The following is a 13363-nucleotide window of genomic DNA, read 5'->3' as shown; positions in this document are numbered from 1 at the left end:
AGTCGTCGAAGCAGAGGGCGGCGGGATCAGCGATGTCGAGGTGAAAGAAACTCCTGACCTCACGAGCTTGCGGGCAGGCGAGTAGCATTTATCATAACACTATTGTTTCAAGGAAAAAAATTTGTCACTAGTGCACTGTACTGATTATGTATTTATTTTTAATAAAGTTCATCTGACGAGGAAAGAATGGAGAAGCTAATGGAAGAGAACTCTGATAATTGGAATGATTGAATGTCACTCTTAGGTAATTCAAGTGCCAATTTTATTCGGTTATCATAACACTGCCCTGATTATTTTGATTTGAAAGAAGAAAAATGTCACTGCTTTTTTTGCATTCCTCTTAAATATAGCAAAAAAATCGAAACTTATGTGACCAGCCACATGTCTGTTCAACTATGCCATCTACTGCAACGATCTGAATCTTCTATTGACACTTTGTACAATTCTACTTTGCACACAACTGTCAAGGCTTGTTACCGCATTTCTGAACCTTGTTTACCTATTTTCTAGAAAACTTTCTCACCTTGCTTCATCAGGCACCCATCCCTGTACCGTAATATCATTTTTGTTTGTGTGACAAGCCGGGACCAAAAAACAGTTATCTCAGCCTCGGTGTCACCAAGGTTATTCCATTACGATGCTCATAATAGTTATATCCGTGCTTGACTCACTTCAGTCAAGAAGACACCATCCCACTGGAATCCCTTGTGGATCCTTACGATGCTCCTAACTTGTCGGCCGAGGTAATTTCATTGTCATCCGACGCATTATTTTTAACTTTAGATCTCTTGGTAACTTAGCAGGGCACTACTGTTGCAAGGTGCTACACTTCTCCGCCCGAAAGTGGGATAGTACCCGAAGACGACGAGGAGTTTGGGCAACCCCGGACAGTTCGGAGCGTCTTCTGTGCGCTCATCGACCCCAGCTGTTCATCCTCTCTGAAACTTGCCATATTAAAGCTATCTTAGAGCATCTCCAGCCGCGTCCCCCAAAGCGTCCCCCCAAAGGGCGCCGGATCGAGCCTTTGGGGGACGCGTTTTCTTCGTGCCGCGTTTGGGGGACGTCGCTTCTCAGTCGCGTCCCCCAAACACACCCCCAAATAAATAAAAGTGCACGAAAATAAAGATTTCCATTCAAATTTGATTATATATTACAAGTTTGAATGAAAACGGCTAGATTTTACCTAACCCTATCCTACTGGCCGCCCGACGGTGCGTTCGACGGCCCCGCCCCATCATCGCTCCCCCCTCCGCCGCAGCTACTGCTCCGCGCGCCGCCTCTCCCTACGGAGGGTGACGAGAAGACGCCGGTGCTCCATGAGCGCGTCGTTGCCTGCCCTCCCCTGCTGTGCCGCCTGGAGGGAGAGCTCGATGGAGCGGCGAATCTGGACGTCTTCGCGGGCACGAGCGTCGTCCTGGAGCTTCTTCTCCGACTCGAAGGACTCGACGAGCGCTCGTTGTTTATCCGCCGCCTCTTCTGAGTGCGACCCGTCGTTGTCGTACCACTTGAAGTCGTCGTCCTCCTCCTCCTCCTCCTCCTCCTCCTCCTCCGCCACCTCCTCCTACTCCATTTGCGCCGCGAACGCATCGGCCTCCGCCGCCAACGCATCCGCCCGCGTCCCCCCAAGCCACCACCGCTGCCGCCAGCGCCGCCTCCCACTACTGATGGTCCTACGCCGCCTCCTGCTGCTGACGCTCCGCCGCCTCTAGCCACCGCTGCTCGATCGCCTCCCACCGCTCACGGTACTAGAGATCCTGCTCCATGAGCAGGAGTTGCCGCTCTCCAGGCCACCGCTCGCCCATATCCTCCGCCCGGTGCCACCGCACCTCTTATGTCATGGCGGCGTCAAACGCCGCTATGGTGTCCACCAGCGCGCCTCCTCCCGCGCCTTGTTCACTGCAGCTTTCGGGTCGATGTCGAACTGCGGTGCTTGAGGTGGTGGTGGAGGTGGTGGTGGAGACTGTGGTGGAGGGAACTGGCCGGGGCAGTTCATCATTGCGCAGTGGTGTTTATGCGACGAGGGCTATGCTTGCGGCGGAGAAAGGGGTGCCGGCGGCTGTGGTGGCTACCATTGAGCGGGGGAGACCTTTTTTAGACGCCGGCGTCGCCAAAAGAGGCAGGAAGATAGCGTGGGAAGAGGCTAGAAGCGGTGGGAATAAAGCGCGGGAAAGTGCGGTGGCGTGCGCACGCCGACGACGCTTGGAGGGTGCGCAGTGCCGACGAGACGTCTCAACTGCCCCTCCGTCGCCATTAAGGCAAAGCTGTGACGCTTCGTTCGTGAGTCGCTAACGCATTGGCCCCGCCACTCCCGGCCTCGCATTTCATTGTGTCCGGCGTGCCCGGATCATCCCCTGTGTAGCGGGGACGGGCTCGGGACGCCGGACACCGTATTGGGCCGCGCCGGACGGAAAGGGCCTCTAGGGCACGCGGCTGACGACATTTTTTTGTCCGGCGCACCAAATCCCTTTGAGGGACGCGGCTGGAGATGCTCTTAGATAGTCTTTGTTTGAGATTAGGCCTTAAGCATTGTGTTTCATTTATTGACGAAGGAAAAGGTGGTGGTGTCGCGTTGTTCTGGGACGAGTCTATAGAGGTAGAGCTATTTAAAATAAATAGCAGAATTATTGATGTAATGATCCATGATCAACAAAATAATATGAAATGGAGGAGTTCCTTTATTTATGGTGAGCCTCGTAGGCATCAGAGATATCTGATGTGGGATTTGCTAAACAAAATGAAACCTATGCAAAATGGTCCATGGCTTATGTTGGGAGACTTCAATGAAGTCATGTGACAATCAGAGCACTTCTCTAGAAGAAAAAGAGGAGAAAAGCAGATGGCTGAGTTGAGGGAGATGTTTTCCTTTTGCAATCTCTTTGACCTTGGCTATTCTGGACTTTCTTGGACTTTTGATAACAAATAAAAAGGCCCTGAAAACGTTAGGGTCAGGCTTGATACAGTCGTTGCCTGCCCTGACTGGACCAACACCTTCCAAGATTTCTTTGTAAAGCATTTGGGTCAGGGACGAAGTTCACTAGGAAAGGGAGTGCTCGCTCCAGGAGGAAATCCAAACCTCTTGGAAAGGTCAGCCTCGTGTCAATAATCTTGCAAGACTGGAGAAAGACTGGAGAGTAAAAGAAAACTTGCAAGACTGGAGCAAGAAGACAGTGGAATTCATCCCTAGAAGAATTGAAAATCTAAGAAGAGATTTGGAAAGAGCCAGAAGATGTAGAAAATATCAGAACGGAAACAAAATAAAAAAAGATAGAAAGTGAGTTGGATGAGTTTCTACACAGAGGAGAGATCTTTTGGAAACAGAGATCCAAGATCATGTGGTTAAAAGAGGGTGATAGAAACACCAACTTTTTCACAGAAAAGCAACCTGGAGAACAAAAAAGAACAAGATTAATAATTCGAAAAAAGAGGATGGTTACCTGACTCAAGACCAACTCGAGATGGGGGTGCTGGGCATTAGAAACAATCTAGATGAGTACACCCAATTACAGCAAATAAAAATGAGTCTTTCTCTGCTCCTTCTCCCTCTATGTCCCCCTCTTTCTCTCAACCCTCTCCTCCTTCTGTGCACGAGCCTGGCACGGGCGAGCAGGGAGGAGGAGAAATAAAATGGGGAGAGGATGAGTGAGCAGTGGAGGCCACGAGAAACCATCGAGGCGTAGAGGCACCGCCAGCCGCTGGAGGAAAAGGTGGGATCCGAATTGGGAGAGGAGGAAGCGAGGGGATTGGAGGAGAAGGTGGGATTGGAATTGAGGGTGAGGAGAGACAACCGATTGGGTGGGCGGTGGCTAGGGTTTCATTGCATGCTGGCTCTTTATACGACGAGGTAACAAAAATGAATTGACGAGATGCAGCAACATGGAAGATCCGACGGCTGAGAATCTCAAATCATTGTGAGCTCCCCATGGAGGCGCGCCTATTATACTTTTAGAAACGTTAATATCTAATAGAAAATTGTTTGGGGGTCGGGTTGGGGAACGCGGCTGGAGAGGACGTACGCCCCTCAAGCGCGACATCAAGGTGCGATGTCCCAAACGACCGATCCAGCGCTTTGACCGAATACCATTTGGGAGACACGACTAGAGATGCTCTAAAGTTTTGGATAAAACATTTCATTTGAATGTGCACCCAAAATACTTTTACACTTGCAACTAGCTAGCATAGCCAACAGCCCACCTGCTTTGCATGCATGACAAGGATGCACCTGCTAGTTCAGCGGCCCTGCATGCATGCTGGGCGCTGGGCGAATGGATTCGCGGTGGTGGACAAAAGAAAGAGAAAATGTTTCGCGCAAGTGGTGGCCACGAAACAACGGAAGGAAAACAGCGATAGCACTATTCCCTACAGTTTCTTGACAGACTGGTACTGTGCAGACGTTGCAACTTGCGATAATTTAAGAGTTTTATTACTAGAAGGAACGATATCGCCCGTGACACTTAAGTCACCATCTGATGGCGCGTTCGAGAAGATCACGACGATGTCACGGGTGATGTGGGTTTTCTGCGTATACGACCACGTGCACGGCACCATTGAACCGAAGGCAGGACCGGTGACCTTGACCCACTTGACTTGAGTAGCTACCTAGGGGGTGAGGGGTAGCGGCGTCGCACTACTATTAATCGAGCTCACACGGCCAGTAAGTAAGTTCCAGCAAATATGTCTCCGACAAGCATCCTCCTCCTCTTCCACCTTTACACCACCTGCTGCTTCCTCTTCTCCTACAATGTTGTAGCGGAATCCGATGCCTCCGCCTTCTCCTTCAGCTTCGACTTCTCCAACGGATCCATCTACCGCTCAAATGACCTCCTGTTCGAGGGCAACGCCAGCCTCAACGGTAAGCTAGTCGACCTCACATGTAACACAGAGGGCGAGTCCAGGCAAGGTTGCCAGGGGCGGATGTCCTACAATCACCCGGTGCCCTTCTACGACACCCGCACTCGTGAGGTGGCGAGCTTTTCCACGCGTTTCAACTTCGTGATTAAGGGCTTCAATCAGTCCATTGCAGCCGATGGCATGGCTTTATTTCTCTCCAGTTTCCCATCCGTGTTGCCGCTGGACGCTGGCGGGAGCACCCTCGGCCTCCATGGCGGAGACGGGATGAACGCCAAGGGCGCTGACCGGATCATTGCCGTCGAGTTCGACAAATTCAGAAACTACTTTGACCCCTCATCCGATCACATAGCCATTGACATCAACACTGTTAAAGCCTCCGCCAACACTACAACCTTGCCCAACGGCAGTCTCAGAGGCGCCATGACGGCGACCATCACTTTCAACAGCACCACTCGCATGCTAGTGGCCACTCTTCAGTTTGATGACAATCCTTCTCTTGGCCCCGTGCAAGTCAGCACAGAGTTACCTGATCCCGTCACAGATTTGCTCCCGTCTGAGGTGGCGGTGGGGTTTTCTGCGGCCACCGGAAGATACTTCGAGCTTCATCGGATTATCTCCTGGTCCTTCAACTCAACACTTCCTTTCAAACAACAAGGTACTGACTATCTGCAAACCAGCTTTACAATTGTTGATTTTCAGTTTCTCCTTTTCAACTAAGATCATAGTGGTGGTGCCCGGCGTAGACGTGGGCGCCGCCATTGCTCCCTTATGGCATCATTAAATTTTGTCAAAGTTTAATATTTCAACACGCTTGGTCCAAGCTTATTTGTTCGCTCTCTTCAAAACAATTGTTCACCGCACTCCTTAATATTCTTTATATATCGTTTAACTACTATTTATTCAGTCTAGTCCTAAATTATATCGATTTTATTCACTTATCAAAAAGTTGAAAGCTACAAAATCTTTCACAGAACAGGTCACTAAAACAATAATAGAACACACGTCACAAAATTAAAAGCATAAACTATCGCTTCAGAGTTGTAATTTACCAAAGACCACCATTTTACGTTTGCATAACAAAAAACCACCGGATTTTGCCAGATTTTTAATAAAAAAACATAAACAAGAATTGATTCTATTTTTTGTATGGGTCTAATACGTTGATGTGGTTCATAACCCACTTGTCTGCTCAATTTTAAAAAAGTACAGTAAGAAATCCCCTTTATCCCCTACATGTTGACCACTGCCTTTCAGCCTAACTACTTGGATCACATTTAACCACTTCACGTGTCCGCCCGTTCGGCTTGTCACCCCTTGGACACATAGATAAGCCACACTTTACACTTTGTTGCTCATAGCTCCCCTATCTCTCCTATAAGAATATACCTTGGGTGCTCGCCCATGGGTCTCTTTTTTTTCCTTTTTTTTACAATGTATTTTGATACACCATTGAGTTTGATATAAATTGCTGACCAAAGAGCGTGTCAACTCACACCAATAATGATGTTTATGCAGAAAATCGGAAACAGCTGATTATTGGCGGAGCCCCTGTGTCCATCATAGTATTGGTTGGGATTTTCCTGGTTTGGTACATTCTGTCATATTTCAGGTGGTGCCGCACACGCGATTCCTTCTCGTCGGGAACAACCGTTAAGAGATTTGAGTACAGCGATTTGTGCGACGCGACAAGCAGATTCTCCAAGGAAAGCGTACTTGGAGAGGGTGCCTTTGGCACAGTATATAAGGGAAGGTATACAGATGACAACGGCAATACTCAAGACGTGGCTGTGAAGAAAAAAAAGAAGACTACAGTTGAAATTGAGGATTTCCTGGCCGAGCTGAGGATAATTAGTGAAACGAGGCACATGAATCTAGTCGAGCTGAAAGGGTGGTGCTGTAGCAGAAACATATGGGACTTGTTTGATTTTATGTGTTGGTGCAGGAAACAAAAGGTTAACCTCTTTCTTGTCTATGAATTGGTGCCGAATGGTACCCTTGAGGACCACCTACACCACAGGGAGGAAATTCTACCATGGGAAAAGAGGTACATTACAACATGTAACTTTTCATGTTTTGGAAAGTAAAATGAATTTCCACCAAGAGTAAAAACACGATCACATGTTATATGTATGGCTTGACATTTCACTGCACTCTTAATTTATTTCACAGGTATCAAATTGTAAAGGGCATAGGGTCTGCACTTCGTTATCTTCACCATGAATGCAATATATCCATCCTGCACAGAGATATCAAGCCAGGCAACATACTGTTGGATTTAGATTTCACTGCCAAGCTCGCTGACTTTGGGCTATCCAGGATCTTCGCCAGCAAAAACGATACAACACTGGTTACAACTGCAATAGGGACAGTGGGATACATTGATCCGGAGTGCATGAAAAATGGGGATGTCAAGTTCCAGCGTAAGTCCGACGTCTACAGCTTTGGAATTGTTCTGTTAGAGATTGCATGTAGAAAGACAAGGGAGGAAGTCTTGGAGCGTTACAGAAGCAAGGCTGAATCACGTATGGTGGAGGCCGCTGACGAGAAACTAAATGGTGCCTTCGACGAGACGCAGATGGAGCGTGTAATTGTGTTGGGCCTCAAGTGCTCTGACCCACAGGGGAAACAACGTCCTTTCATGCTGGATGCAATGAAATTTCTGGAGGACGGCATAGAGTTGCCTGCAATAACAGAAATACAGTGACAACAGGGTGCACCTGGCAGTAGTAACTCTGACGAGCATACACTTTTGACATCTAGGCTGCGCAGTTGATTCCTGGGTCAACACTTAATCATATCAACCATCTGTATTTCTACAGCTATCGATTCATTATCTATTATTCTTTTAGGGCTGTAATTAGACATCAATTCTATTGCTTCTATGCCTTGTTCACTATGGCGAGACATTTTTCAATTTTTTTTCTTTTGTTCTCTTGGCCATATATTCTTGATGCTTTGACTAGCTAGCTCCTGGTATTATGATGTTGGTGAGGCCGCATGTAATTGGTATATGATATTAATATATTTTCTTTCTCGAAAAAAGCATGCAATTGCTGATCACCCATTCCTAGGGCAATGCATAACAGTATATAAGTGCACCTAGTGATTAATGATTACTCACTATATATTATTAGACATGTACAACCATGATATTATTAGTCTTCTGTAGATAGCAATGATAATGATGCTAGCTACTCAGCGATATATTCTTGTGACAGTGCTCATCTGCAATGTAACTTTGGTTCTCTGCTCTTCCTGGTGAGCGGACGAAGGAAACCATAGAGGTCAAGGTCACCAGGCAAGTCCTCTTCACTCATCATGTAGACAACATGTTCTTTTTTGGGATATAGTCCAAGCTTATTTGTTCGCTCTCTTCAAAACAATTGTTCACTGCCTCCTTAATTTTCTTTATATATCGTGTAACTACTATTTATTCAGTCTAGTCCCAAATTCTATCAATTTTCTTCACTTATCGAAAAGTTGAAAGCTACAAAATCTTTCACAGAACAGGTCATTAAAATAATAATAGGACACACGTCACAGCGTTAATAACGTAAAACCATCGCTTTAGAGTTGCAATTTACCAAAGACCATCACTTTACGTTCGCATAACAAAAAAATCACCAGATTTTGCCAGGATTTTAATAAAAAAAACTAAACAAGAATTGATTCTATTTCTTTGTCTGGGGCTAATATGCTGATGTGACTATGACCCAGTTGTCTGCCCAATTTTTAAAAAGTACAGAAAGAAATCCCGTTATCCCCTATCTGTTGACCACCGCCCCTGTCTCCCCTGCTCCAACGGGCGTGGGCGCGACCGATGCCACCGAGCATCGCCGCTGCCGCGCTACTGCTCGCGGCTGAACGCCGATGCACGCCTCCTCCTCCCCTATTCCACTCGCGCTCGGGCGCCGCCACCGTGGTCCTACATGCCTCTTCCTCCCTGGTCCGCTCGCACGAAGGCACCACAGAACGCCGCCACCGCGTGGCTCCTGCTCACTCGCTAGCAAGCACCAGAGCGCCGCCACTGCACTTCTCCTCAATGCTGAGCGTTGTTGCACGCCCCCTCCCGGTCCACTCGCACGCGGGCGCCGCAGAACACCGCCGCTAACGCCTGGCTCCTGCTCGCGGGCGAGCACCGCTGCATGCGGCCACAGTAACATCCTAGGTTTAGAGGTTGTGTTGATCTTCTGCAAAGAATTTACGTGTAATTCTATAGACATGTCTTGGACTCGCATTTGTCACTCCGAGGGATGTAATACTAGTGGAACGGTGTTTTACTATTCTTCTGCAAAGAGCTCCTCCTCTCACACGACGGCGGCGACTGCTCATTGTTGTGCCACCAACAGGACGTGTTCTTCCCGCACGTTGCTCTGCTGGAAGCGAGGACAGAGACAAGGGGGATGAAAATGGGCTACGCCCCATGCGTGTCACATTCTTCATAACCTCACTTGGTCTGCTAATCTGAGATTTTTTCTGAATTTTGAAGCAAAGTGAACTTTCTAGGCCCATTCTGAATTTTGAGAGAAGTATACCTTTTTTCTTCTTTTGAACATGAGAAGTGAACTTCCTTGTGTGCTTCCAAATTTTCTAGGCTCACTGAAACCTCTTGGGCACAGTTATTTGCTTTCAAAGTTCTGTATTTTTATAAGGTAAAAAAGAGTTTTATTGATTATCTGAATGGGGGATTACACTCTAGATGTACCAGTTAAGAAGCATTGAGGGCTGATGCAGCAGCGATACTACAGAAAAAAAGAACACACAGAAACACATAAGCATTCGGAGAACTGAACATATGTAATTTGCAAAAGACAAAGAAACTTCTAAGCAGAACAGCTAGACCGCACGCTGAGCCAATGGGTCGAGAGCACCGGAAACAACATACACATGATGGATTTGTGGAATTGATCAGGAACTGAGGTCGATGTGCACCCGATGAGTCGATGACAACAAGGAAGACGAACGTGAAGCTGGAGTAATCAAAACCCAAAAAAAAACCCAGCTCGATAATCAACCCTACGGATGGGAAACTGCACACCTCGTTAAATCATCATGCACCGCATCCCACGATCCATCTCCTCTACCCCTCGTCAATCTCACGCGCTTGCCAAGTCCACGTCACCGATCTTGGTGTTTAAGAATGAAATGATTGAGAGAATCAAGTGATCTTTCATTGATGATTGTTGGAGGTATATATACCCACCGAACAGACCCCAATAAGGCGGTTACAAAGGCACCTCTTCGGAATTACAGCGTTTGGACAGAACTAACTAACTACTTAGCTTAGGACCTAAGCTAATCTTAATAACTGCCTAATTAGCTTAGTACCAAATCTATCCTACTTCTAACACTCCCCCTTGGACAACGCTGTTTCTTAAAAATATCTTGTGTAATCTTCAAGATCTTCTCGCATAGTCTTGAAAGTCTTCTTGCTTATATATGAGGATGTCCTTGTAAATAACGGTGCTCTTTGTAAATATTCTATCATCTTGAAAGTCATCATCTTTAAAATCTCTCCCCCAAAACCCTATGGGAAAAATATGAGGAAAGTTGTATTTGATATGTTGTTAAAACTCCTTTAAACCATGTTGGAAAAATAAGGAGAAAATAATACAACATATAAAGATTATTGTCTCTTGAGAACTCATATGAGCAAAACCTTGATAAGGAAAAATCTCATTAGTGAGTTTAGAGATCAATAAATATGCCTTATATACTTCCTTTAAAAACCCCAGTGGGGAAAATAGGAGGTACGGCATATAAATATTGCAAAGAGTGCAATATGATGTGCCACCGAAAACTCCTTTAAAATCCAATGGGAAAAAAAAACAAGGAGAAAGCAATGTGGCATATCTAGACACTTGTATTTATATTGTCTCATTAAAAACCTTTTATGAGAAACCATTAGGAAAACTCATTAAGGGAAAAAGAATACGATATATATGATCTAATGATCATCACCGGGTTATAATTTGGGAGTTTTTACTCCCCCTGAACTTTGCAAATCTAAAAGTTGTCTCACACCAATCCATGAACTTAAATTCATGAGTATGAGAATCTGTAAAACAATCTATTAGATTTTCACATGATATGTTTGCAAAGTGTTTATCTTCCTAGTTTGAAAAATATTAATTTAACCCTTATGCATTTGAGCAATACAAGTGGTATTATCTGATAGATAATGGTGGGTGATTCTGTTGAATCTTAACCACATGATCTTGAATGTGGTCAGTCGAGCCTATTTTGTTCTATTAGTTAGAAGGCTCTTTCATTGAATTCAGTCTATGATATGGCATTTTCGGGATCGATAATTATAGCCAATGTAGATTACATGATGGTCAAATCTTGATATTCTTAAGGGAATTAATTAAGATCATTTGAGCCTTAAATATATCGAAGGATATTACTTACACCAATCTTTTAGTTGGGGCTTGCACTTTAAAGAAGTTGACAACAAAACATTCACATTCATGATGTAGTTTGTATTGATATATGGAACAAGAGGTCCAATATCACTTCATCACTACTACAATGTATGAATGAATGTGTATCCCTGTTAGGGATAGTGTGACCATATGTATCTTTGATTTGATTTATCCATATTTAATTTCTCCAAAATTTTATGGACATGTAAAGACTGGTAGATATGTATTCCGAAGGTGTAGGATAACGTAGCATAGAAAACAAAAAATTTCCTACCGCGAACACGCAATCCAAGCCAAGATGCAATCTAGAAGACGGTAGCAACGAGGGGGTATCGAGTCTCACCCTTGAAGAGATTCCAAAGCCTACAAGATGAGGCTCTTGTTGCTGCGGTAGACGTTCACTTGCCGCTTGCAAAAGCGCGTAGAAGATCTTGATCACGATCGGTTCCGGCGCCACGAACGGGCAGCACCTCCGTACTCGGTCACACGTTCGGTTGTTGATGAAGACGACGTCCACCTCCCGTTCCAGCGGGCAGCGGAAGTAGTAGCTCCTCTTGAATCCGACAGCACGACGGCGTGGTGTCGGTGGCGGTGGAGAACTCCGGCGGAGCTTCGCTAAAGCACGCGGGAGCTATGGAGGAGAGGGGGCGGCTAGGGTTTGGGAGGGGGTGGCCGGCCACTCAAGGGGGCGGCCGGGTTGTGGTCTTGGGGTGGCCGGCCCCCTCCCTTGGCCCCTCATTATATAGGTGGATCCCCAAGAGTTGGTCTCCAAGTCTTCGAATAAGACCCGAACCAAAACCTTCCAAAAGGAGGGGAAACCTAGCCAAGCTAGGACTCCCACCAAAGGTGGGAGTTCCACCTCCCATATGGGGGGTGGCCGGCCCCCTAAGGGGAGTCCACTTGGGACTCCTCCCCCACAAGGGTTGGCCGGCCATGGAGGTGGAGTCCCATGTGGACTCCACCTTCCTTGGTGGTTTCTTCCGGACTTTTCTAGAACCTTCTAGAACCTTCCATAGAACCTTCCGCGACATTTTAATTCACATAAAATGACATCCTATATATGAATCTTATTCTCCGGACCATTCCGGAACTCCTCGTGATGTCCGGGATCTCATCCGGGACTTCGAACAAATATTCGAACTCCATTCCATATTCAAATACTACCATTTCAACATCCAACTTTAAGTGTGTCACCCTACGGTTCGTGAACTATGCGGACATGGTTGAGTACTCACTCCGTCCAATAACCAATAGCGGGATCTGGAGATCCATAATGGCTCCCACATATTCAACGATGACTTTAGTGATCGAATGAACCATTCACATACAATACCAATTCCCTTTGTCTCGCGATATTTTACTTGTCCGAGGTTTGATCTTCGGTATCACTCTATACCTTGTTCAACCTCGTCTCCGACAAGTACTCTTTACTCGTACCGTGGTATGTGGTCTCTTATGAACTTATTCATATGCTTGCAAGACATTAGACGACATTCCACCGAGAGGGCCCAGAGTATATCTATCCGTCATCGGGATGGACAAATCCCACTGTTGATCCATATGCCTCAACTCATACTTTCCGGATACTTAATCCCACCTTTATAACCACCCATTTACGCAGTGGCGTTTCGTGTAATCAAAGTACCTTTCCGGTATAAGTGATTTACATGATCTCATGGTCATAAGGACTAGGTAACTATGTATCGAAAGCTTATAGCAAATAACTTAATGACGAGATCTTATGCTACGCTTAATATGGGTGTATCCATTACATCATTCATACAATGATATAACCTTGTTATTAATAACATCCAATGTTCATGATTATGAAACTAATCATCCATTAATCAACAAGCTAGTTAAGAGGCATACTAGGGACTCTTTGTTGTTTACATATCACACATGTATCAATGTTTCGGTTAATACAATTATAGCATGGTATATAAACATTTATCATAAACATAAGATATATAATAACCACTTTTATTATTGCCTCTTGGGAATATCTCCAACAGTCTCCCACTTGCACTAGAGTCAATAATCTAGATTACATTGTAAGGAACCTAACACCCATGGCATTCTGGTGTTGG

General features: G+C 45.8%; 1 pseudogene; it reads left to right on the top strand.

The window, feature by feature from the left end:
* The first annotated feature begins 4671 nt into the window (after positions 1–4671).
* Positions 4672–7621, top strand: LOC124664204 (annotated as a pseudogene).
* The last annotated feature ends 5742 nt before the right edge of the window (positions 7622–13363 follow it).

The sequence above is a fragment of the Lolium rigidum genome, chromosome 6 (genome assembly GCF_022539505.1).
Source record: "Lolium rigidum isolate FL_2022 chromosome 6, APGP_CSIRO_Lrig_0.1, whole genome shotgun sequence".
In the NCBI taxonomy this organism is placed as follows: Eukaryota; Viridiplantae; Streptophyta; class Magnoliopsida; order Poales; family Poaceae; genus Lolium; species Lolium rigidum.
The sequence above is the reverse complement of the archived record's forward strand: the minus strand, read 5'-3'. Positions and strand labels throughout refer to the sequence as shown.